We start from the raw sequence: 25,747 nt of genomic DNA, 5'->3' as shown, positions 1-25,747 counted from the left end.
TAAGAGAATTATGAACTAACATAATTATGAATCTAACCCTATGTCACACGCAAAAACTTCCCCGTAACGTTGAACAGCCTGCGAGTCTGGTCGGGTCGGCTAGGTTCCATTTTACACAAAATCTACTCAAACACAGCCTATGAACCATTTAAAAAGAATTTATTTAAAAAACATTAAAAATAACACTATTACCAGAGTAAAATTTTATTCGTGACAAGAATTAACAGAGGTGACAACTAAAAGAATTACATCCAAAGATCCTATAACTCCGCTATAAGATTACATTGCGAGTCGGGTCGGGTCGGAAGGATCAGGTTACTAAAATGGGCAGAGAAAAACGCCCAGGATTGCCTCCGTAGCGTACTACACGTCAACCCATTGTATTTCGCAGGAATAGCCTATCTTGCTCCGCTATAAGATCTTTGATTGACAGTAGAACATGTGAGATTCTTGGTTAACTTAAGATCCCCAACTCATGATGCACTAGCTAACCTGCTTGCCCAGAGCACAGCACAGAGCTGCTGTGGATTTGGAAGCAACAGCAACAAAGATAAGCAGGAGAAAAGACTGATTGGCTCTAGCCCAAGTGGGAGGAGAGAAGTGAGTCAGAGGGGGGAAAACAGTTGAAAAGGAGAGGCAAAGCACAGGCAGACTTTACTCAGAGCTGCTGTGGATTTGGAAGCAACAGCAACAAAGATAAGCAGGAGAAAACACTGATTGGCTCTAGCCAAAGTGGGAGGAAAGAAGTGAGTCAGAGGGGGGAAAACATTTGAAAACTGAGGAATTTGGTTTGTAAATTGGTAAATTAGGCAATTTATCAGTCAATATAAGCAAGACGGCTCTTAGCAAGCGGCAGTGAGTGAGCGGCCTTTTGAGGGAAGTGCCCTGTGAGAAAAGTGCGAGTCTTTGGCTCGAAAGTCTTCGGCGAGGAGGCTGAGGAGAGGAGGCTACACAAAATGCTGAAGAGGGAGAGACGATAGAAGGAGATGTTAAGCAAGCTGATTCAGTGTGATGCTTGCAGTATGTGGGAGGTCAAGGACACTGCTGGTGCCTCTGGCTGCTACAAATGTGAGAAGTGCATCCAGGTACAGCTCCTGAGGGACCGTGTTGGGGAACTGGAGAAGCAAGTGGATGACCTCAGGTTCGTCCGAGAAACTGAGTCGTTCCTCGACAAGTCCTACAGTAAGATTGTTACACCTAAGGTACTGGAAGAGAGAAGGTGGGTGACGGTGAACAAGGGAGGGAAGCATAGAATGCAAACGTCCCCGGGTGTTGTACCTCTTGTGAACAGGTTCACCCACTTAAAAGCTGTCGGGTCAGAAGACGTTATTACACCGAGCGGCGGACTGGCTTGCGAAGCAAAAAGGGCTGTTGAGCCAAAACCAAAGAGGCCAACGTCAGGCAACGCCATTGTAGTGGGAGACTCCATTGTGAGAGGTACGGACAGGGGTTTCTGCGGCAACAGACGGGATTCGAGGATGGTGTGCTGCCTTCCTGGTGCCAGGATCCTGGATGTCATGGACAGAGTGCAGAAAATCCTCAAGGGCGAAGGTGAACAGCCGGAAGTGGTAGTGCATGTCGGCACAAACGATGTCGGAAAGAAGGGGATGAATATTCTGCAGCGTGACTTCAGAGAGCTCGGAAAAATGCTGAAAAGCAGGACCTCCAGGGTTGTTATCTCCGGTTTGCTTCCAGTTCCTCGTGCTGGCGAGAGCAGGAACAGGGACATGCGGGACCTGAATGTTTGGCTGAGGAACTGGTGCACGGGGCAGGGATTTAGATTCTTGGATCACTGGGATCTGTTTTGGAGTAAGGGGGAACTGTACAAAGGGGGCGGATTGCATCTTAACAGGTGGGGGTCCAGCATTCCGGCAGGCAGGTTTGCCACGGCTACACGGGTGGTTTTAAACTGAATAAGGGGGGTGGGGTGTCAAATGAGATAGTCGAGGATGGAGTTAAAGGGAAAGGGTTTCTTAAATGTGTGAGCGTAGGCAAAAATCAAAAAGGGCCACTTTTCACCATAATTGTATAAGGGGTAAGAGTGTTGTAAAAACAAGCCTGAAGGCTTTGTGTCTCAATGCAAGGAGCATTCGTAATAAGGTGGATGAGTTGAATGTGCAGATAGCTATTAATGACTATGATATAGTTGGGATCACGGAGACATGGTTCCAGGGTGACCAAGGCTGGGAGCTGAACATCCAGGGATATTCAATATTTAGGAGGGATAGACAGAAAGGAAAAGGAGGTGGGGTAGCGTTGCTGGTTAGAGAGGAGATTAACGCAATGGGAAGGAAGGTCCAGAACAAGGGGTCACAGTTTAAGGATAAGGGGGAAATCTTTTAGGACCGAGTTGAGGAAAACATTTTTCACACAGAGAGTGGTGAATCTCTGGAATTCTCTGCCACAGAAGGTAGTTGAGGCCAGTTCATTGGCTATATTTAAGAGGGAGTTAGATGAGGCCCTTGTGGCTAAAGGGATCAGGCGGTATGGAGAGAAGGCAGGTACAGGATACTAAGTTGGATGATCAGCCATGATCATATTGAATGGCGGTGCAGGCTCGAAGGGCCGAATGGCCTACTCCTGCACCTATTTTCTATGTTTCTATGTTTCTATGTCATTAGCTTGGAGGATGTGGAATCGATATGGGTAGAGCTGCGAAACACTAAGGGGCAGAAAACGCTAGTGGGAGTTGTGTACAGGCCACCTAACAGTAGTAGTGGAGATGGGGATGGCATCAAACAGGAAATTAGAAATGCGTGCAACAAAGGTAAAACAGTTATAATGGGTGACTTCAATCTACATAGAGATTGGGTGAATCAAATTGGCAAGGGTGCTGAGGAAGAGGATTTCTTGGAATATATGCGGGATAGTTTTCTAAACCAACATGTAGAGGAACCAACGAGAGAGCAGGAGGGGTTAGTTAGCAGTCTTGTTGTGCGTGGCCCCTTGGGCAAGAGTGATCATAATATGGTTGAGTTCTTCATTAGGATGGAGAGTGATGTTCTTTAGGATGTTCTTTGTGTTTAAAACTCTTATTGATGTTATATCTGTATTCCTTCTTCATGTGCTGCATTGGCAAGAAGCATTTCACTACACCTAGGTGTATGTGACTAATAAATAATCTTTGAACCTTTGAACCTTTGAGTGACATTGTTAATTCAGAAACAAGGGTCCTGAATTTAAAGAAAGGTAACGTTGAGGGTATGAGATGTGAATTGGCCAAGATAGACTGGCAATTGATTCTTAAAGGGTTGACGGTGGATATGCAATGGAAGGCCTTTAAAGACTGCATGGATGAGCTACAACAATTGTTCATCCCAGTTTGGAAAAGAATAAATCAGGGAAGGTAGTGCATCCGTGGATAACAAGGGAAATCAGGGATAGTATCAAAACCAAAGATGAAGCATACAAATACAAGCATACGGCTGGTCCTGGCCCACATTAAGTCCTCACTCCCACCCACCCTGGATCAGCATCAATTTGCGTATAGAGCTAATAGGTCAACGGAAGATGCCATCAACACAGCTCCACATTCTGCACTGGCACATCTGGAGCGTCCTGGCTCATATGTGCGGATGTTATTTGTAGATTTTAGTTCTGCATTTAATTCAATCATCCCCAGCAGAATGGTGGACAAACTGTCTGATCTAGGTGTTAATGCAAACACATGTGGATGGATTAAGGACTTTTTAACAGACTGCCCACAGACTGTCAGGATGGGGTCCAATTACTCCCCAGTCCTGACGCTTAGCACAGGTGCGCCACAAGGATGTGTGCTGAGTCCAATATTGTATACAATATACACTTACGACTGTATACCAACACACAGTACAAACAGGATCATCAAGTTTGCGGACGACACGACTGTGGTGGGACTGATAAACAACGATGACGAGTCTGCCTACAGGGATGAAGTCCAAAAACTGACCGTCTGGTGTACCAAAAACAACCTGGTACTAAACCCATCAAAGACAAAAGAACTTGTCGTTGACTTCAGGAGGAAGAGGAGAGAGGAACCTGCTCCCTTATACATCAAAGGAGACATGGTGGAGAGAGTCAACGACTTTAGGTTCCTGGGAATAAACATCTCTCAGGACCTCAAATGGCAAATGAACACCGTCACTCTCTTGAAGAAGTCTCATCAACGGCTGTATTTCCTGAGGTCTCTACGGAGAGCTAACTTCTCACAGCCGCTGCTGCTGTCCTTCTATCGATGCGCCGTGGAAAGTATCCTCACCTACGGAATCCTGGTGTGGTTTGCCAGCTGTACTGTGGCTGAGAGGAGGGCGCTGCAGGGAATTATAAAAACTGCGCAGCGCATTACAAACGCTAACCTGCCCTCCTTAGACGACATATACAAGGCCCGATGCTTGCGCAGGGCCATAAATATCAAGAAGGACACATCCCACCCTGCCAACCACCTTTTTACTCTGCTACCCTCTGGGAGGCGACTCAGGTCTCTGCAGGCTCGCACCGGTAGACTAAAAAATAGTTTCTACCCATGTGCGGTAAAAGAGCTTAACTCCAATAGTGAACACTGGGAAGCAAGAAGTAACTTCGAGGAATACCGCTAAATTCTTTTAAATTTTTTTTAAATGTATCTATTATTTTACTATTAACTGTACATATGTGTATTGGTTGTTGTGTTGTATTTCTTTTAACGGAGGAGAAGCAAATGGAATTTCGTTGCTCAGTTTTGTGCAATGACAATAAACATATTCTATTCTATACTATTCTATTCTATTCTATTCTATATTCTATTCTATTCTATTCTATTCTATTCTATTCTAAATTAACCAGAAAAAGCAGCCTACCAGAGGACGGGGTGAAATTCAGAGTCCAGCAGATGAGGATAAAGGGCTTAATTAGGAAAGGGAAAATAGATTATGAAAGAAAACTGGCAGGAAATATAAAAACTGACTGCAAAAGTTTTTATAGATATGTGAAGAGAAAAAGATTAGTCAAAACAAATGTAGGTCCCTTGCAGTCAGAAACAGGTGAAATGATCATGGGGAACAAGGCCATGGCAGACCAATTGAATAATTACTTTGATTCTGTCTTCACTAAGGAAGACATAAATAATCTGCCGGAAATAGCAGGGGACCGGGGGTCAAATGTGATGGAGGAACTGAGTGAAATCCAGGTTAGCCGGGAAGTGGTGTTAGGTAAATTGAATGGATTAAAGGCCGATAAATCCCCAGGGCCAGATAGGCTGCATCCCAGAGTACTTAAGGAAGTAGCCCCAGAAATAGTGGATGCATTAGTGATAATTTTTCAAAACTCTTTAGATTCTGGAGTAGTTCCTGAGGATTGGAGGGTAGCTAATGTAACCCCACTTTTTAAAAAGGGAGGGAGAGAGAAAACGGGGAATTACAGACCAGTTAGTCTAACATCGGTAGTGGGGAAACTGCTAGAATCAGTTATTAAAGATGGGATAGCAGCACATTTGGAAAGTGGTGAAATCATTGGACAAAGTCAGTATGGATTTATGAAAGGTAAATCATGTCTGACGAATCTTATAGAATTTTTCGAGGATGTAACTAGTAGAGTGGATAAGGGAGAACCAGTGGATGTGTTATATCTGGACTTTCAGAAGGCTTTCAACAGGGTCCCACATAAGAGATTAGTATACAAACCTAAAGCACACGGTATTGGGGGTTCAGTATTGATGTGGATAGAGAACTGGCTGGCAGACAGGAAGCAAAGAGTAGCAGTAAACGGGTCCTTTTCACAATGGCAGGCAGTGACTAGTGGGGTACCGAAAGGCTCAGTGCTGGGACCCCAGCTATTTACAATATATATTAATGATTTGGACGAGGGAATTGAATGCAACATCTCCAAGTTTGCGGATGACACGAAGCTGGGGGAGCGTGTTAGCTGTGAGGAGGATGCTAAGAGGCTGCAAGGTGACTTGGATAGGCTGGGTGAGTGGGCAAATGCATGGCAGATGCAGTATAATGTGGATAAATGTGAGGTTATCCACTTTGGTGGCAAAAACAGGAAGGTAGACTATTATCTGAATGGTGGCCGATTAGGAAAGGGGGAGATGCAACAAAACCTGGGTGTCATGGTACACCAGTCATTAAAAGTAGGCATGCAGGTGCAGCAGGCAGTGAAGAAAGTGAATGATATGTTAACATTCATAGCAAAAGGATTTGAGTATAGGAGCAGGGAAGTTCTACTGCAGTTGTACAGGGTCTTGGTGAGACCACACCTGGAGTATTGCGTACAGTTTTGGTCTCCTAATCTGAGGAAAGACATTCTTGCCATAGAGGGAGTACAGAGAAGGTTCACCAGACTGATTCCTGGGATGTCAGGACTTTCATATGAAGAAAGACTGGATAGACTCGGCTTGTACTCGCTAGAATTTAGAAGTTTGAGGGGGGATCTTATAGAAACTTACAAAATTCATAAGGGGTTGGACAGGCTAGATGCAGGAAGATTGTTCCCGATGTTGGAGAAGTCCAGAACAAGGGGTCACAGTTTAAGGATAAGGGGGAAATCTTTTAGGACCAAGATGAGGAAAACATTTTTCACACAGAGAGTGGTGAATCTGTGGAATTCTCTGCCACAGAAGGTAGTTGAGGCCAGTTCATTGGCTATATTTAAGAGGGAGTTAGATGTGGCTGTGGCGGTCCCTGGGGGGTAGGCCACTCCTTGGATCATCCCCCTCGCCGATTGAGGGACAGGGGCGTTGGTCTGCCACGGGGTTTCCTGACGACTCCCTAGGGGTAGAGATAAGGGTGTCGTGGTGTGTACTCGGACTGCTGGAATTAAAAAGCTTCTTTTGAATCCGCGTGGTGTCCGGTCTTTTCCTGACCTTGACCAGGCCACTACACTGGTGACCCCGCGTCGTTCATCACGCATCGTGATGGATAATAACGCCATTGCGTTGAAGCTCCCAACTCTGTGGACCGAAGAACCCGAAACCTGGTTCTAGCTGGCAGAGGCACAGTTTGCTGTGAGAGGTATCACACAGGATGAGACTAAATATTATTACGTGGTTGGCCAACTATCTGCGAGGCGAGTTAAGCCTTTCCTCAGGGCCCCCACGGTAACAAACAAATATACTGGCCTTAAAGCATTTCTCATCAGGAGGTTTGACCTGGGTGACGCCGAGCGGGCAGCTCGCATTTTCAGAATGGACGGCCTGGGCGACCGCCAGCCGTCTGCCCTCCTGGAAAACATGCTCACCCTAATGGGGGACCATGAGCCGTGCTTTTTATTTAAATATGCCTACCTGCAGCAGCTGCCTCCCGACATTCGCATGCAGCTCGCCAGGGATCCGTTTACCGACATGCAGGCGCTGGGTGAACAAGCCGACGAGCTGTGGAATTCTCACCATCACAACCTGGAAGCAGTGGACGTCCTTCCTGAGGCGTTTGGAGACTCAGAGCAGCTCGTTGAGGGTTGCTGGCGGCCACTTGCCTTCTTCAGCAGGCATCTCAGTGGTCCTCAGCGTCGTTACAGCGCCTTCAACCGTGAGCTCCTTGCCCTGTATCTCGCCATACGTAATTTCCGCTATTTTCTGGAGGGGAGACCATTTACTGCATTCACGGACCACAAGCCGCTAACCTTCGCGTTCGCCAAGGTATCAGACCCGTGGTCTGCCCGGCAGCAGAGGCAGTTGGCGTATGTGTCCGAGTACACTACCTCCATCAGGTTCGTTGAGGGCAAATTTAACAGGGTGGCCGATGCCTTATCAAGGCCTGCAGTCCACACAGTTCTCCAAGTCGGTGAGGGGATCAACTATTCCGCCCTGGCAGCCGCTCAGCTTGTCGACGAGGAGATGGCCGCCTATCGTACGGCGGTTTCAGGCCTGCAGTTGGAGGATGTTGTCTGTGGCCCTGGGGGTACCACGCTGCTGTGCGATGTCTCCTCTGGAGTTCCGCGACCCATCGTCCCCATCGCCTGGCGGCGCAGGGTGTTTGAGGTGCTCCATGGACTTGCACATCCCTCCATCAGGGCGACAGTAGCCCTGGTAGCCTCCCGCTTCATGTGGCACGGGCTGCGGAAGGAGGTTGGACATTGGGCGCGCACGCGCCATTGCAGGAGTTCCCCATTCCTCATAAACGTTTCGACCACATTCACGTGGACATCGTGGGGCCGCTGCCGTCATCCCAGGGCATGACGTATCTATTCACCGTTGTGGACCGCTTCACGCGGTGGCCTGAAGCCATTCCGCTACAGAATTCCACAACAACCACCTGTGCTCAAGCATTGTTGGCGCACTGGATCGCCCGATTCGGTGTTCCACTGGACATAACTTCCGACCGGGGGCCTCAGTTCACGTCAGAGCTGTGGTCGGCCATGGCACGCCTCCTGGGTGTTCGTCTGCACCACACGACAGCGTACCACCCGCAGTCGAACAGCCTAGTGGAGCGGTTTCACCGGCAGCTTAAGGGTGCCCTGAGGGCGCGGCTCACTGACCCAGACTGGGTAGACGCTCTACCGTGGGTTTTGCTGGGGATACGCACCGCACCCAAGGAGGACTTGGCCTCCTCCTCCGCCGAGTTGGTGTATGGGTCTCCGTTAACGGTGCCCGGGGAGTTCATCCCGCCGGCACGTGGCCAGGTGGAGCAGCCTTCGGACGCTCTGCAACGTCTTCGGCAGACGGTGGGCAAGCTGGCGCCGGTGCCCACGTCTCGTCATGGGTCCTTCCGTCCGCACGTTCCCTCTGCTCTGGAGGACTGCCAGTTTGTTTTTCTGCGCAGGGATGCACATCGGACACCTCTACAGCGGCCGTACGAAGGTCCCTTCCGGGTCTTGGAACATGGCTCGTCAACTTTCGTCCTGGACATGGGGGGTCGGCGTGAGACTGTTTCAGTTGCGCGGTTGAAGCAGCACATATCGATATCGATCGGCCGGCGCTGGTAGCGCTGCCCCGAAAGCGAGGGCGGCCTCTGTCTAGGGTACCTCCTCCTCTGGCTACTTCGTCCCCCGCACTTGTTGACCAGGCGCCTGTTCCGGGGCCGAGCGTTGTGTGCACCCGGGCTGGCCGCAGTGTACGCCCTCCTGTCCGTTTCGTACCTCGGGTACTTGGGGGGGGGGGGTCCTGTGGCGGTCCCTGGGGGGTAGGCCACTCCTTGGATCATCCCCCTCGCCGATTGAGGGACAGGGGCGTTGGTCTGCCACGGGGTTTCCTGACGACTCCCTAGGGGTAGAGATAAGGGTGTCGTGGTGTGTACTCGGACTGCTGGAATTAAAAAGCTTCTTGAATCCGCCTGGTGTCCGGTCTTTTCCTGACCTTGACCAGGCCACTACATGGCCCTTGTGGCTAAAGGGATCAGGGGGGTATGGAGAGAAGGCAGGTACAGGATACTGAGTTGGATAATCAGCCATGATCATATTGAATGCGGTGCAGGCTCGAAGGGCCGAATGGCCTACTCCTGCACCTATTTTCTATGTTTCTATGTTTCTAACTGCCCTTACTACCACTCTGCAGAAACCCATTGGTTCTCTAAAATTTTGGATATTAGAATTAGACCCCTAAGTGGACAGGGAGCAGAAGAATTTTTGGAAAGATTTTCAGAGATGTATATATATATCAGTCGGGAGATGTTAATTATCAGAACGGTGCGAACTCACCCCAGTATTGTGCCATTTTAATAAACAGCCTGCCAGCCGCTGTTGCACAGGCAATAAAAACGAATAACATGGACTGGTCTGAAAATAGTCAGTCAAATGGCCCGTCCAGTTAAATATCATTGGAAGGATAGTAAGGGACAGGACAATTAGCCCCAGGTTAAAGCAAAAATGGAGTATGTCATGAAGAAGGAGGGATCGAGAGCTGTTCCAGATGCCAGCAATTACCAAGCAACAGCTCTGGCACTATCTCGTTGTGCCATGGACCCAGATCACCTCCATCAGGCTATCAGCAGAGAGCAGAGGCCACACCAACTGAGGTCCTGTCACCCCTTTGCTCCACGTGGAAAACAACTCCTAGCATCCATCCAGCCAGCTGAGACAAAAGCACACTGGATAGCCACCAAGTGGTCATTGGAGTGGAAGACAACCTCATCTCCACTACACAGCTACGTCTCTTCACCAGATAAAAGCTGTCCAGGGTTTGACCTCCCCAGAGGAGCATGGGTGAAGCTCAACAGACTTCGTACTGGAGTTGGGCGTTTCAATGCCAGCATGTGGAGATGAGGACTCTGCTAGAGCCCAGGCTGTGAATGCGGAGCAGAACAGACAGCCAACCATGTCATCTCTGAGTGCCCGCTCTACCACCCACCAAATGGAGCTCAGGGCCTGGCAGACATTGTCGCAGAGACAACAACCTGGTTGCTCAACACCCGGCTTGAGATCTAACTATTCCTTTGGTTTATTTATGTTTCATTTGCAAGAAGACCAAGCGGAACCCCAGTACTGTGTGCCACGATGGGTGGAGAGACAAGAACAAGGGTATACAGGTCACCACAATGGACCATATGCCCCCACTTACAGCCACCCTATGTTCCGAGGTAGCGTTGCTGGTTAGAGAGGAGATTAACGCAATAGAAAGGAAGGACATTAGCTTGGAGGATGTGGAATCGATATGTATAGAGCTGCGAAACACTAAGGGGCAGAAAACGCTAGTGGGAGTTGTGTACAGGCCACCTAACAGTAGTAGTGGAGTTGGGAATGGCATCAAACAGGAAATTAGAATTGCGTGCAACAAAGGTAAAACAGTTATAATGGGTGACTTCAATCTACATATAGATTGGGTGAATCAAATTGGCAGGGGTGATGAGGAAGAAGATTTCTTGGAATGTATGCGGGATAGTTTTCTAAATCAACATGTAGAGGAACCAACGAGAGAGCGACCTTATGGGCAAGAGTGACCATAATATGGTTGAGTTCTTTTTTAGGATGGAGAGTGATGTGGCGGCTCCCAAGGGTCGTGCCACCTTAGTGTCGAACCCCTCGGCACAGGAGTGGTTCAGTCCGGAGGCGGCCCTTAGCCGGAGGCTTTAAAGGCTGGGGTTTGGGTGCCATCTTTCTCTCGTTTGGTCTTCCCTACAACCGGGAGGATCAGAATAAAAAGTGTCTCTCTCTAAACACGACTCCGTGCTTTATTCCAAGACACACGCTACATTGGTGACCCCGACGCTCCATTGGCGTCATGATGGAGAACAGAGAAAGCCCTACCTCCTCACAGGCCGGCCTGGCCCTGTCTCTGGACGCGGTCTCCGTTAAACTGCCCAAGTTCTGGACCACCCGGCCGCTCATCTGGTTCCAGCAGGCGGAGGCCCAGTTCAACCTGCGGGGCATCACGGTCGATGCCACCCGTTTCTACTACCTGGTGGGAGCCCTCGACCAAGATGCGGCTGAAGAGGTCACGGACTTCCTCGCAGACCCCCCGGACAATAATAAATACCTCGGCCTGAAAGAGCTCCTGCTCCAGATTTTCGGACTGAGTAGGATGGAGCGGGCAGGTAGGCTCCTGCATATGGGGGGCCTGGGCGACCGGCGGCCATCTTCCCTCCTAAAGGAGATGGTGGCTCTACTAGACGGGCACATGCCGTGCCTGATGTTTGAGTATACATACCTTCATCTGCTGCCGGCCTACATTCGTCTGCAGCTCACCGACGTCTCGTTTGCCGACCTTCGGGCCCTCGGGAGGCGCGCCGACGCCCTGTGGATGGCGCGCCCTGATGACGTCAGCGCGCTGGGCGTCAGCAGAGACGGGGTCGCGCTGAGGTCGACGCGCCCTGATGACGTCAACGCGCTCGCCGTCAGCAGGTACGCCGATGATGTCACCCCAGCAGCTCCCGAATTCCCCCGGTGGGGCGGGGGAGATGTGGAAGGAGTGACAGCTCCAGCCCGACGGCCCGTACGATCGCCCCCAGCGGCAGTGAGGGGTACTGCACCTGCAGCCCAGCGCCAGCAAGCGGCAGGCACCACCAGCAGGAGCAGGCAAGCTCCAAGTGACTCCAACAGGAGACGTTTGTGCTACTACCATCAACGCTGGGGTGCTGCAGCACAACAATGCCGCCAGCCATGCACATTCCCGGGAAACGCCTGGGCCGGCTGCCAATAGTCCCCGCGGCGGCCGGCCAAATTCATCGCCTTTTTGCCTGGGATCAGCGCTCCGGGACCCGCTTCCTCGTGGATACAGGAGCGGAGCTCAGCGTCCTGCCCCCTTCGCTGGCCGACATTCGTTCCGGTAAGCGGGGGCCCGTCCTCACCGCGGCGAACGGCAGCCCCATCCGCACATATGGACTGCGGATGGTTCCCATCGTGCTCGGCTCCTGCCATTTCTCATGGAGCTTCACCATTGCCGACGTCTCCCAACCATTGCTCGGGGCCGATTTCCTCCGGGCGCATTCCCTCATGGTGGACGTCGGACGTCAGCGTTTGATCAACGCCACTACGATGGAGCCGATCACGTTGCGTGTGGATCAACCAGTGGGACGGCCACTGGCGTCCGTGGACTCCCGATTTGCACGTATCTTGGCTGCGTTCCCTGACATTCTCACTCCGCAGTTTCAATCAGCAACCCCCAGCCACGGAGTGTTGCATTATATCCCGACTACCGGCCCACCACTCCATGCACGAGCACGGCGACTGCCACCAGATAAACTGCGTCTGGCACGGCGGGAATTCCGCACGATGGAGGCCTTGGGGATCGTCCGCCCTTCAAGCAGCCCTTGGGCGTCCCCACTCCACATGGTCCCCAAGTCAAGCGGGGGCTGGCGACCATGTGGGGATTACCGACGGTTGAACGCGGCAACAACAGCGGATCGATACCCCGTACCCCACATCCAGGACTTCACGGCCCATTTGGCTGGGGCCACGATTTTTTCCAAAGTGGATTTGGTACGGGGTTATAATCAGATCCCAGTTCACCCGGATGACGTGCCGAAGACGGCGATCATCACGCCATTCGGGCTTTACGAGTTTACTCGGATGCCGTTCGGCCTCAAAAACGCAGCACAGGCCTTTCAGCGCCTCATGGACGGGGTTTGTCGCGGCTTCGATTTCGTGTTCGTGTACCTGGACGACATCCTGGTGGCCAGCCGCTCGCAACAGGAACACTGTACTCACCTTCGGCAGCTCTGTCAGCGGCTCAGCGAGCATGGTTTGGCCATCAACCTGGACAAGTGCCGTTTTGGGGTGAATGAAATTGACTTCCTCGGCCACCGCGTGACTGCGCAAGGCGCGGTTCCCCTGCCTGACAGGGTCGACGCCATCCGCCGGTTTCCCCGCCCACGCACGGTGCGTGGCCTGCAGGAATTTGTCGGCATGGTGGCGTTTTATCATCGTTTCATGCCATCCGCGGCCCACATCATGCGGCCCCTGTATCAACTTCTGGCGGGTGGGCAGCACAAGAGCGTTGAGTGGACCCACGAGGCGGAGGCAGCTTTTGACGGCGCGAAGGAGGCCCTTGCTCGGGCCGTACTGCTGGTACACCCGCGGGGAGATGCCCTGACTGCTCTCACGGTGGACGCCTCGGAGTCGGCGGTTGGTGCTGTGCTGGAGCAGCTGACGGGCGGAGGTTGGCGGCCCCTGGCCTTCTTCAGTCGGCACCTCAACCGTGCGCAGACCAAGTACAGCGCGTTCGATCGTGAGCTCCTGGCTCTGTACCTGACTGTGCGCCATTTTCGTTACTTCCTGGAGGGCCGCCCGTTCACCGCCTACACCGACCATAAGCCGCTCACTTTCGCCCTGCAGAAAGTTTCCGATCCCTGGTCCACACGACAGCAGCGGCAATTGGCCTATATATCGGAGTACACGACATCTATCTGCTACATCAAGGGGAAAGAGAACCGGGTGGCCGACGCATTGTCCCGGCCCGCTATCAACGCCGTGTTCGAGGTGGCGCCCGGAATGGACTATTCTGCTCTGGCGGCGGCACAGCTCACGGACGATGAGGTGCCCGCCTACCGGACTGCCATCTCCGGCCTCCGCCTTGAGGATGTCCCTCTCGGTCCTGGGGGAGTGACAATCCTGTGCGATGTGTCGTCCGGTCAGCCGCGCCCCATCGTCCCTGCCACCTGGCGCCGGAGGGTGTTCGAGGTGATCCACGGACTGGCTCACCCATCAATCCGGGCGACAACGGCACTAGTGGCCGCTCGTTTCATGTGGCACGGTCTGCGCAAGCAGGTTGGCCATTGGGCTCGCACCTGCATTCCGTGCCAGACGGCAAAAATCCAGCGCCATGTCCGTGCGCCGCTCCAGGAGTTTGGTCTACCTCACCGGCGGTTCGACCATCTCCACATAGACATTGTAGGGCCTCTCCCGCCGTCCTGGGGCATCACCCACCTGCTTACAATGGTGGACCGCTTCACGCGGTGGCCGGAGGCCATTCCGTTGACCGATACTTCAACGGCTACGTGTGCTCGTGCGTTGTCCGCGCACTGGATTGCTCGCTACGGGGTGCCGGCGCAGATCTCCTCAGACCGGGGGCCACAGTTCACCTCCGAGCTGTGGTCAGCCATGGCTCACTTGCTGGGGGTGCGGCTACACCACACCACGGCTTACCACCCGCAAGCTAACGGTCTGGTGGAGAGATTCCACCGGCAGCTGAAGGCAGCACTGAAGGCACGACTCTCCGGCCCGGACTGGATGGACGAGTTGCCGTGGGTCATGCTGGGCATCCGGACTGCTCCCAAAGAGGACTTGGGCTCATCATCGGCGGAGCTCGTTAACGGGTCGCCACTCACGGTGCCCGGGGAGTTCGTGCCGTCGGCGCCGGGGCAGCAGGGAACGCCCTCATCCACCCTACAGCGCCTTCGCGAGCAAGTTGGCAGGCTCGCACCCGTCCCGACGTCCCGCCATGGGACATTTCGCCCACACGTGCCATCAGCCCTCAGGGACTGCCCGTACGTCTTCCTGCGCCGTGATGCCCACCGGACTCCACTCCAGAGGCCGTACGAGGGTCCGTTCCGAGTGCTGGAACACGGGCAGTCGACTTTTGTCCTGGACATGGGGGGCCGGCCGGAGGCAGTGTCGATCGACCGGTTGAAGCCGGCACACCTGGTCATTGACCAGCCGGTGCTGGTTGCCCAACCTCGGCCCCGAGGGCGCCCCCCTTCACGGCTCCCTCCGCCTGTCACTCCACCTGTCCTCCCGCCGGTCCCTCGTCCTGTCCCTCCACCTATGCCTCCGCAAGCCCCACGAGCGGCTAACTTCCGCACACGGGCCGGCCGGGTCGTTCGCCCGCCGGTGCGTTTCGTGCCTCTGGTTCTGGGGGGGGGTCCTGTGGCGGCTCCCAAGGGTCGTGCCACCTTAGTGTCGAACCCCTCGGCACAGGAGTGGTTCAGTCCGGAGGCGGCCCTTAGCCGGAGGCTTTAAAGGCTGGGGTTTGGGTGCCATCTTTCTCTCGTTTGGTCTTCCCTACAACCGGGAGGATCAGAATAAAAAGTGTCTCTCTCTAAACACGACTCCGTGCTTTATTCCAAGACACACGCTACAGTGACATAGTTAATTCAGAAACAAGGGTTCTGAACTTAAAGAAAGGTGACTTTGAGGGTATGAGACGTAATTGGCCAAGATAGACTGGCAATTGATTCTGAAAGGGTTGACGGTGGATATGCAATGGAAGGCATTTAAAGACTGCATGGATGAACTACAACAATTGTTCATCCCAGTTTGGCAAAATAATAAATCAGGGAAGGTAGTGCAACTGTGGATAACAAGGGAAATCAGGGATAGTATCAAAACAAAAGTTGAAGCATACAAATTAGCCAGAAAAAGCAGCCTACCAGAGGACTAGGAGAAATTCAGTCCAGGAGAGGAGGACAAAGGGTTTAATTAGGAAAGGGAAGATAGATTATGAAAGAAAACTGGCAGGGAACATAAAAACTGACTAAAAGCTTTTATAGATATGTGAAGAGAAAAAGATTACTTAAAACAAATGTAGGTCCCTTGCAGTCAGAAACAGGTGAATTGATCATGGGGCACAAGGACATGGCAGACCAATTGAATAACTACTTTGGTTCTGTCTTCACTAATGAAACATTGTTGCAGGGGACTTTAACCAGGTCGACCTACGTGCCACACTCCGCAAATTCCACCAGCATGTGCAGTGCCCTACCAGGGGCTCAAACACGTTGGATAAAGTGTACACGAACATCAAGGACGCATACAGAGCTCTCCCCCGCCCATCCCTGGGACAATCCGATCACCTCTCACTGTTTCTACTGCCTGCATACAGACCCCTCATCCGCAAGACCAAACCTGCAATAAGGATGGTCAAAATATGGCCCGAGGACGCCACCCTACAACTCCAGGACTGCTTTGATCGCACCGACTGGGACCTGTTTGCACAACAGGCTACCAGTGGTACAGAGATAGACTTGGAGGAGTACACATCCACTGTGCTCTCCTACATCAACTGCTGTGTGGAGACTGTCATAGTGGACAAGAAAATAGAGATGTTCCCAAACCGGAAACCCTGGATGAACAAGGAGGATCAGGATCTGCTAAGGGCACGCAACAACGCCTTTAAATCCAGGGACACTTCTGCTTACAGTGCGGCCAGGTCGAACCTGAACAGAGGCATAAAAAAGGCCAAAGTCATCCACAGGCAAAGGGTAGAAGACCACTTCAATACCGCGGACACCAGAAGCATGTGGCAGGGTGTCAGGGACATCACTGACTACAAGAGCAGCCCCGCCTGCCCCCACGGTGATATCACACTGGCCAACGAACTAAACACCTTCTTTGTCCGGTTCGAAACTGGCAACACCACCAGGTGTGGAATAACCCCGGCCATAGCGGAGGGACAGGCCTTAACACTGAGCACTCAGGAGGTACAGTGCGCTCTGCGTAGGATCAATCCACGCAAGGCTGCAGGCCCGGATGGAGTCCAGGGAAGAGTATTAAAGAACTGTGCTGGACAGCTGGTGGAGGTATTCACGAGAATCTTCAATCTATCTCTATCTCTGGCAACGGTCCCCAAGTGCCTGAAAACAGCCACCATAGTGCCGGTGCCGAAAAAGTCCAAAATCACCAACCTCAATGACTACCGGCCGGTTGCCCTGACTCCAATCCCTATGGTGCTTCGAAAGGCTGGTCCACTCCCATATTAAATCCAGCATCCCTGCCTCACTGGACTCCCATCAATTTGCATACAGGGCAAATAGATCGACAGAGGATGCCATCTCTCTGGCCCTTCACACTGTCCTGACTCACCTGGACAGACAGGGCACGTATGTGAGGATGCTCTTCATTGACTATAGCTCTGCATTCAATACGGTCGTCCCCACCAAGCTCACCACCAAACTCCACCAGCTAGGCCTCAGCTCACCGATATGCGCTTGGATCCTGAACTTTCTCACGGAGCGACCGCAGGCAGTGAGACTGGGCCCGCACCTGTCCTCCACCATCACCCTGAGCACCGGCACACCACAGGGTTGTGTACTAAGCCCCATGCTCTACTCCCTCTTCACTCACGACTGTGTCCCTGCATTCGACACCAACACCATCGTGAAGTTTGCAGACGACACAACAGTGATTGGGCTGATCACCAACGGTGATGAAACAAACTACAGAGCGGAGGTGCAGAACCTGGCGGACTGGTGCGCCAATAACAACTTGGCACTAAACACCTCCAAGACCAAGGAGCTGATTATTGACTTCAGGAGGTCCCATTCTGGAGAATACGCCCCAATCTCCATTTACGGGGAAGTGTGGAGAGAGTGTCCAGCTTTAAGTTTCTGGGTACTCACATTTCAGAAGACCTCACATGGTCCACAAACACCGCCGCGCTGGTCAAGAAGGCACAGCAACGACTGTTCTTCCTGAGGACATTAAAAAAGACTGGTCTGCCCCAACAGCTGCTGACAACGTTCTACTGCTGCACCACAGAGAGCATACTAACGTATGGTATCTCTGTGTGGTATCTCAGCTGCACGGAGGCGGAGAGGAGAGCTCTTCAGCGCGTCGTCAACAGAGCGCAGCGGATCATCGGGACAGAGCTACCAGCCTTGGGGGGCAGTTACCACACGCGGTGCCTCAGGAAGGCCCTCAGCATCCATAAGGACTCATCACACCCCTGCCACGGTCTGTTTCAACTACTTCCCTCCGGCAGACGTTACAAGGCCTTCTACGCCCGAACCTCCAGACTCAGGAACAGTTTTATCCCAAGAGCTATAGCGGCTCTGAACCGGCCCTAATGAGTGCCCCCCCACCCACCCACCCCCTTTGGATAGTCTCCCTCAGATGGTCACGTCAATCAATTCAGCTTGCTTATTTATGTATTGTATTTATTTACCTTTCTTGTACATCAGTGGAGCTGCACACTAAATCTCGTTGCACTGACGTGCAATGACAATAAAAGATATTATTATTATGAAGACTTAAATAATCTGTCGGAAATAGCAGGAGACCGGGGGTCAAATGAGATCGAGGAACTGAGTGAAATCCAGGTTAGTCGGTAAGTGGTGTTAGGTAAATTGAATGAGTCCACGGAGAGGCGACTTTTTCCATGTTGTTAGGCCTCCCCCGTGGCCTAACAACAAGGATCGGTGCGGCCTTTCCTGGAGACGCGCCCGGGGCTTCAGCGGCGGGTGCAGCGTGGACTCTCGGCGTGAGTGGGCGAGCCCTAGCTGGGGCTCGCCGGAGGGGAGCGCTCCGTTTCGCTTGCCCACGGCAGCCAGCAGCCTGAAGCCGCGATCTGCACAGCTCCAGCTGGCGTGGCGTCTACAGCCCGGGATCTCACGTTGGGGACCCGGGAGAGGAAGAAGCTTCCACTCCGACTGCCGGCCCGCGGCCAACTTTTACCGTGGGCGCGGCATGGACTTACCATCGGGAGCGGGGTTCCTCGCTGGGGATCCCTGGAGGGGAGCTTCGACTTCGACTGCCGGCCCTGCAGTCTGCGGTGCTTCTGGCTGCAGCGCGAACTCTAAATTACCGACCACTGGCCTGCGGCCTACACCAATCTGAAGCTGCGGTCTCCGGTGGGGGAGGCACCGATTCAGGACTTACCTTGACTTTTATCATCTGGACGCCCGCAGCGGCGACTGCGGAGTGTTGAGGTCCCGACCACGGGGGAAAATGGAGGAGGACTGGCAAAATTTTGTGCCTTCCACCACTGTGATGAATGCTGTAGTGGATGTTTGTGTTCAAATTTTATTGCGTTTTTGTGTGTTCTTTCTCATTGTACCGCTGCTGGCAAATTCATTTCACTTGCACTTTATGTGCAATGTGACGAATAAAACTGATTGTATTGTATTGTATTGGATTAAAGGCCGATAAATCCCCAGGGCCAGATGGGCTGCATCCCAGAGTGCTTAAGGAAGTAGCTCCAGAAATAGTGGATGCATTAGTGATAATTTTTCAAAACTCTTTAGATTCTGGAGTAGTTCCTGAGGATTGGAGGGTAGCTAATGTAACCACACTTTTTAAAAAGGGAGAGAGAAAACAATGAATTACAGACCAGTTAGTCTAACATCGATAGTGGGGAAAATGCTAGAGTCAGTTATTAAAGATGGGATAGCAGCACATTTGGAAAGTGGTGAAATTATTGGACAAAGTCAGCATGGATGTATGAAAGGTAAATCACGTCTGACGACTTATAGAATTTTTCGAGGATGCAACTAGTAGACTGGATAGGGGAGAACCAGTGGATGTGGATCTGGACTTTCAGAAGACTTTCGACAAGGTCCCACATAAGAGATTAGTATGCAAACTTAAAGCACACGGTATTGGGGGTTCAGTATTAATGTGGATAGAGAACTGGCTGGCAGACAGGAAGCAAAGAGTAGGAGTAAACGGGTCCTTTTCAGAATAACAGGTAGTGACTAGTGGAGTACCGTAAGGCTCAGTGCTGGGACCCCAGCTATTTACAATATATATTAATGATTTGGACGAGGGAATTGAATGCAACATCTCCAAGTTTGCGGATGACACTAAGCTGGGGGGCAGTGTTAGCTGTGAGACGGATGATAGGAGGCTGCAAGGTGACTTGGATAGGCTGGGTGAGTGAGCAAATGCATGGCAGATGCAGTATAATGTGGATAAATGTGAGGTTATCCACCTTGGTGGCAAGAACAGGAAAGTAGACTATTATCTGAATGGTGGCCGATTAGGAAAAGGGGAGAAGCAACGAGACCTGGATGTCATGGTACACCAATCATTGAAAATAGGCATGCAGGTGCAGCAGGCAGTGAAGAAAGCGAATGGTATGTTAGCATTCGTAGCAAAAGGATTTGAGTATAAGAGCAGGGAGGATCTACTGCAGTTGTACAGGGCCTTCGTGAGACCACACCTGGAGTATTGCGTACAGTTTTGGTCTCCTAATCTGAGGAAATACATTCTTGCCATAGAGGGAGTACAGAGAAGATTCACCAGACTGATTTCTGGGATGGCAGGACTTTCATATGAAGAAAGACTGGATAGGCTCGGCTTGTACTCGCTAGAATTTAGAAGATTGAGAGGGGATCTTATAGTAACTTACAAAATTCTTAAGGGGTTGGACAGGCTAGATGCAGGAAGATTGTTCCCGATGTTCAGAACAAGGGGTCACATTTTAAGGATAAGGGGGAAGTCTTCTAGGACCGAGATGAGAAAAATAAATTTCACACAGAGAGTGGTGAATCTCTGGAATTCTCTGCCACAGCAGGTAGTTGAGGCCAGTTCATTGGCTAAATTTAAGAGGGAGTTAGATGTGGCCCTTGTGGCTAAAGGGATCAGGGGGTATGGAGAGAAGGCAGGTACAGGATACTGAGTTGGATGATCAGCCATGATCATATTGAATGGCGGTGCAGGCTCGAAGGGCCAAATGGCCTACTCCTGCACCTATTTTTCTATGTTTCCCCCAAAGCCAAAGAGCAGAGCATTGGGACCAGACACGAAAACACCAGGGGGCTATCAGCATGAGCAAAGGGGAGGTTGGCAAAGAAATCGAGGTCGGGGGTGATATCTTCTCCCAGAATAATCCCAGAACCGACTGGCCAATTTAGTAGTGAACGGGTGCAACACTGAGGAGGAGCCTGTTTTATCATTACAAGTTGCGGGAAGAAGGTGCACCTTTTTAGTGGACACAGGGGCATCCATGTCATCTATTCAGTCCATTTACAATCTTCCTAAATCTGACGAAACCAAGAGACTGTCCGGATTCCAAGGACAGGTATGCCAATACCCCATCTCTATGCCAGTTGAAGTAACATTCCAAAGTGGGACAGTGAAACATCAGTTTGTAATCACCACAGGTCTGGATTGTAATCTGCTATATCGGGATTTGCTATGTGCCTTCCAGTTGAAAATTGAATGTGGAGATAACGGGATAACTGTAACCTCATGGGCTAAAAATAAAGTGTTACCTGTCAGTGACACACCATTGGTGGTCCCCAGATCTGGAAGATGAGCCCCCAATTCATATTACCCTGTCATATGACTGGAGTGGCAGAAATAGAGAGCTGGAAACCTTTTTCAAGTCCCGAGAACAAACCAGGTGGGATGTAAACTTCTAGGCTTTAGTGACTGACTACAGGGAACAGCAGAATATGCTGAGGTACCTCCGGAATTGTGGAAACAGGCATCTGGGGTCACCCCGCATATAACAAAGAAAGTGAACTTCCCATCTCATGCAAAAGACTTAGGATTTATGGTTCAGCGAGCAATCGGTCTGGCCAATCCAAACGCGAGCGAGGAGCAAGAATTACCCAATAATTGTATTGTTCTATTCTATCAGTCACCACGAACGGTTACATCGCGTTTACGCCATCATCTGGGGAACAAGGTACAAGAGTATGTGGACCCACAGGTGTGGGCAGAAGACCCTACTCAGGTAGGATGGCCCCATCCAGATTGACCCCATCCAGGTTGCTCTCCAGAAAAACATAACACTGCCTTCTATACAACAGTATCCGCTGAAGCAGCAGGCAATACCAAGCATTGGCAAGTTAATTCAGGGACTGCTAGAACAGGGCATTCTAGTAAAATGTCACTCCTTCTGCAACATGCTGATCCTCGCAGTACCCAAAGCAGGGAAACCGAATCAGTATAGATTTGTCCAGGACTTGCAGTCCATTAATGTCATAGTAGAACTGCTTCATGCACTGGTGTCTACTCCAGCCCATATTTTAGCCCAAATTCCAGCACAGGCACATATCTTTTCAATAGTGGACTTACAGCATGCTTTCTTCTCCCTACCTCTACATCAGAACAGTCATTACCTCTTTGCTTTCACCTACAACAAACAACAGTACACATGGATTTGATTGCCTCAAGGATTCGTGAATCCTCCAACATTGTTTTCTAGATGTCTCCAAGGACAGCTACAAACCTTAAGCTTTCGATGTGGCTCCACACTAATTCAATATGTGGGTGATTTACTTGTAGCCAGCCAGGATAAACAAAGCAACCGCGAAGACACCACTCAGTTGCTGAATCATCTATCAGCACTGGGAAATGTAGTTTCCCAAACAAAAGTCTTAGTGGCCCAACAGAAGGTGAAGATTCTTGGTGTAATACTATCGGCAACAGAGCAGAGTTTGGAGAACAGCCGAGTCGAACCAATCTGTGAATTCCCTGCACCACGGGAGGCAAAGCGAATGAGAGAGTGGCTCGGCATGGTAAACTACTGTCGACAGTGGAACCCAACATTGCTCTGGACACTAAATATGGAGGGTGACGCCATACACTGATATGGAGGGTAAGTTTCAATTGTCTGAGGAAGCTCAAGAAGCCTTTGAAAATCTGAAAAAGTCTCTGTTACAGGCACCAGCATTAGGAAGGCCACTTTATGAATGACTGTTCCAGTTATACTGCACAATCCTCTCTGATTGCTCCACTGCAGTTCTTACTCAAACATGGCGAGCAACATCGACCGGTGGCATATTACTCTTCAAAGCTTGATCCTGTAGCAAGGCGACATCCCATTTGCACACAGACCTTATGCAATCTACCACATCAATCTAGCATCCTTTCTTGCTAAACCAGCAGAGGAACAAATGGAATCAGGGCATGACTGCCTGTTTGTGATCAAATAAGATACTTCTGTTAGGGAACTCTGCTTGATTAAACAGCACCCCCAATCATTTCTAGGCCGGAGCTACTAACTCCAACTGAGTGACTCTCATGGTCCTACTCCTGTTGCCTTGAAACTGGGGACCTTGATACTGACTGCTCTTCAGCTGCTCTTCCCCCTATGTTAACCACATTTCTACCGCCCCACTCCCACACCATACACCCTTAACCTCTGAGCCCCCATCCTGACTCCACAGTACCTCCCCACCTGACCTAATAAGAGCCTGGGTCTGACCCCAGCCCTATCCCTGTCAGGTTCTCTGCATCCCTCCCCTGTCCAACGCAGATCAGTCAGTCCTCAGCAGACACCTTACCTTTGTACCATGATGCACACAACTGAATGATTTTCATGCCTGTTTGGAACTCTTTGCCACAGAAGGTAGTTGAGGCCAGTTCATTGGCTATATTTAAGAGGGAGTTAGATGTGGCCCTTGTGGCTAAAGGGATCAGGGGGTATGGAGAGAAGGCAGGTACAAGATACTGAGTTGGATGATCAGCCATGATCATATTGAATGGCGGTGCAGGCTCGAAGGGCCGAATGGCCTACTCCTGCACCTATTTTCTATGTTTCTATGTTATGATAAACTTTTCTTCCTTTGCCTTCGTTTTTGGGCATTTATTTCTGGTGAGTAATTCTCGCCACCCAGTTGATCTTTGGGTGATCCAAGATGGCACCCAACCCAGGCAACTCTTTGTGTGCTAGTCACAAAAATGGATCTGCAATCACGCATTACAATCACTCCGTTCTTTTTAATCTCCACTCTGAGATTAAATTTCTTACTTTAACTATGCTCTTCTTAATCTCCTTTCAAATCTGTCCATTCTCTGACGCCCGGGACCAGAAGACCTACCGCGCTGACTCCTGGTACCAAGAGAACCCAACCAGTGAGGCCTAGAGCGACAAGACCTGCGGCCTACCTTCCTCCCAGAACCACCAGCCGACTCTACTCTCCTTCCTTCAGTGCTACCGATCCCACGACTCGACCTCTGGACCCGACCGTCCACAGTCCCTGACCCACAGGTATCAATACCTACATTTCGAATGCTTCTTTCGTTCACCCCTCAGGCCAATCACGACCAACCTGACCTACGACATATCGTCCACATGGAGCCTCGGGACGACCTGACCAACGGAGCTGCCTGCCCCATAGGCCCAACCTTGCGAAGCACTTGCCGAGCGCAGGCACCTGCCTCCGGGATAGTCCAGTGCCGCCACCAGTCTCCAGACCCGAGGCCCGACCTCCCCGGCTGACAGCCAACGACACCAGGTCATAGGTCTGATTTAAGGCAGCTCCCAACGACGACTCGACCATCGAGAGCTGGACCCGCACTGAACGGAGAGACATGCCACCCGGAGCTCCGGATGTACCCATTGAGCTCAAGTACCCACCTCCAGGGCCATCCAACGCAGATGCCAAGCAAGGGAACAGATTCACGAGGTAGAAGTGCTACCAGTGAGGAAATGGTGTAAGCACACTGCACTGCAAGCAAGGTTAAAACAAAGGGGATTCAAAACCCCTTCCCCAGCACTATACTTGAATGTCTCAGCCGGACGTACTCGTGGACCCAGGCTCCGGAATCCTTCTAGGGAGCTGTAATAAAAGTTTTGCGTGAACTGTCTGTGGCTGACAGCACAGTGGCCGGTACCGAATAGTAAAAGGCTTAGATAGAGTGGATGATTCCACTAGTGGGAGAGCCTAGGACAAGAGGTCATATCCTCAGTATTAAAGGATTGTGGCTGGCAGAGCAATTTTGATATCGAACCTTCATTGGTCGGGCTCGAACTCTCGAGTGGACTGGGCATGATCTGGGCCAACCAATCACGCGGTAAGGGGGGCAGGACTGTGGTGAGATTAGAGAACAAAAGAATTTGGAGTTGGAGGTTAACTGTTGGCATGCTCACGAACAACAGCACGGTTATAGTTAAATATTAACTGGATGGGTCCTTATCTGAGAGATTTGGGTTAGGAAGAGGAACGAGACAGGGATATTGTCTTAGCCTTACCCTGTTTGCTATATATATTGAACCATTGGCTCAAGCGATTCGTCAAGATAGGGAACTGAGGAGTAACTATAAAATTTAGAGAACATAAAATTTTTGCAGATGACGTAATGATGTATCTCGCGGAACTAAACACCTCATTTCCAAGGATGATGGGGATCATAGAGAAATTTAATTTTTATGCAGGATATAAAGTGAATATTTCAAAAACTCAAACCCTTCTATTTAATTGTGTTCCGCCAGAAGAAATCAAGCAAAAGTATAATATTAAATGGGATTCAAAATCAATCAAATACCAAGGGGTACATATAACAAAAAATATCACATCAACCAAAACATAAGAAAGGATATAGAAAGATGGTCCACCTACCCAATGGATTTTAGTAGTAAGATAAACGTGGTGAAAATGAATATTTTGCCAAGGCTATTGTACTTGTTTCAATCTCTGCCAATAGAGATACCATTAAAACAGTTCACGGAATGGGATAAATTAATATCTAGATATATTTGGGGAGGAAAGAAGGCCAGAATTCAAAACACTACACTCCAGTTGCCAAAGGACAAAGGTGGAATGGCACATCCAAATTTTAGGATATATTTCTATGCAGCCCAACTTCGACCACTAATTAATTGGTGTGAGGACAGCTATATAGCCAGGTGGATGGAGATTGAGACATATATCCCAGACTTCCACATCCAAACACTCTTGGGAGAAAAAGCGCTTCCTGGATAAATCAGGAGTATAATCGATCCAATAACGATATTTACTTTAGAACCCTGGTT

General features: G+C 50.8%; 1 long non-coding RNA gene across 1 annotated transcript; it reads right to left on the bottom strand.

The window, feature by feature from the left end:
* Positions 1 to 340: 340 nt before the first annotated feature.
* Positions 341 to 25,634, bottom strand: LOC116972284. The gene is made up of 4 exons (XR_004411760.1): positions 25,503 to 25,634; positions 17,939 to 17,945; positions 16,850 to 16,855; positions 341 to 351 (listed from the first exon to the last, which is right to left on the bottom strand). It is a non-coding gene; the product is annotated as an uncharacterized LOC116972284 (long non-coding RNA).
* Between the last annotated feature and the right edge of the window lie 113 nt (positions 25,635 to 25,747).

This window comes from Amblyraja radiata, chromosome 4 (assembly GCF_010909765.2).
Source record: "Amblyraja radiata isolate CabotCenter1 chromosome 4, sAmbRad1.1.pri, whole genome shotgun sequence".
Taxonomy (NCBI): Eukaryota; Metazoa; Chordata; class Chondrichthyes; order Rajiformes; family Rajidae; genus Amblyraja; species Amblyraja radiata.
This window is presented reverse-complemented; position numbering and strand designations above follow the sequence as displayed.